The sequence below is a fragment of the Polypterus senegalus genome, chromosome 10 (assembly GCF_016835505.1).
Source record: "Polypterus senegalus isolate Bchr_013 chromosome 10, ASM1683550v1, whole genome shotgun sequence".
Classification (NCBI taxonomy): domain Eukaryota; kingdom Metazoa; phylum Chordata; class Cladistia; order Polypteriformes; family Polypteridae; genus Polypterus; species Polypterus senegalus.
Window position 1 is genome coordinate 2,124,325 of NC_053163.1, and position 1,522 is coordinate 2,125,846.

Here is a 1,522-nt window from a genome sequence, read left to right on the forward strand (position 1 = left end):
TGGACACTGACGCTAGCAATGTGGGGATTGGGGCCGTACTCTCACAGAAGGGGGAGACTGGAGAGAGAGTGGTAGCTTATTACAGCTGCAGCCTCAGTCGACCGGAGAAAAATTACTATGTCACTCGGCGGGAGCTGTTGGCCGTGATCCTAGCAGTACGGCACTTTCGGCCCTACCTATTGGGCACTAGGTTCACGCTTCGGACTGACCATGCTAGCCTCACCTGGATGTTAAATTTCCGGCAACCTGAGGGCCAGGTGGCAAGGTGGATGGAGATCCTCCAGGAATACGATTTCGAGGTACAGCACCGACCGGGACGGCAGCATGCCAACGCTGATGTCCTCTCCAGGCGTCCATGCCTCATCAACGAGTGTCGATATTGCCGTCGACAGGAAGAAAGAGGTCTGGGGCCATCGTCAGCATCAGCAGGGCTAGATGACACTGATGGAGCAGGGGAGCCATTCACCACTGACCAATTGAGGCAACTGCAAGTGAACGACCAAGTGCTAGAGAAGGTGAAGAGCTGGCTGGAGACCCAAGAATGTCCCGACTGGCAAACCATGTTTTCACAGGGGCCTGAACTCAAGCTACTACACTCCCAGTGGGGCAACTTGGAGTTGCACGATGGCGTGATCTACAGACGGTGGCAAGCACCAAGGGGGGGAATTGACCGATTACAACTTCTGGTTCCCCAGGCTTTGCGCGCCGAGGTCCTCCGGTGGGTCCATGGAGCAGCTGGATCCGGACACTACGGAAATGCTAAGACAGTGCGTCGGCTGCGGCAGCGGTTCTATTGGCCCGGGTGTCGGCAAGATGCAGAGCTGCACGTCCACTGCTGTGACATCTGTACTGCGCAGAAAGGACCTGGCCAACGTTCTCACGCGCCATTGCAGCAGTACCTTGTCGGGGCACCCATGGAGAGAATTGGAGTGGATGTACTGGGTCCTTTTCCTGTCACCGAAGCCGGAAATCGTTTTGTTTTGGTCGCAATGGATTATTTCACCAAATGGCCAGAGGCGTATGCAGTTCCGGATCAGAGTGCCTCCATAGCAGCTCAAAGATTAGTGGATGAAATGTTCACTCGATTTGGAGTTCCGGACGAACTTCACAGTGATCAAGAGCGGAACTTCGAGAGCCGTTTGTTCAAGGAGGTGTGTCAGCGACTGGGGGTGAGAAAGACCAGAACCACCCCCCTTCACCCTCAAAGTGATGGACTGGTCGAGCGTTTTAATCGGACCCTGGCCACTCAACTTGCAATCCTGACCAGTCAACACCAGCGAGACTGGGACCAACACTTGCCTCTGGTCCTGTGGGCATATAGGACAGCCATACAAGAGTCAATTACTAGAATTACTAGTTAGGGTCAGTCCAGTTCAGATATTCAAGGTTATTGATTGTAGTATTATAACAAATAATGTAGAGCTAAACATTTAGGTACATTTAATTAACTGAAAAAAAATAATAGTAAGCCTATGGGATGGCACACATGACTAATATTTTGGGAATATGGGACACTTACTAT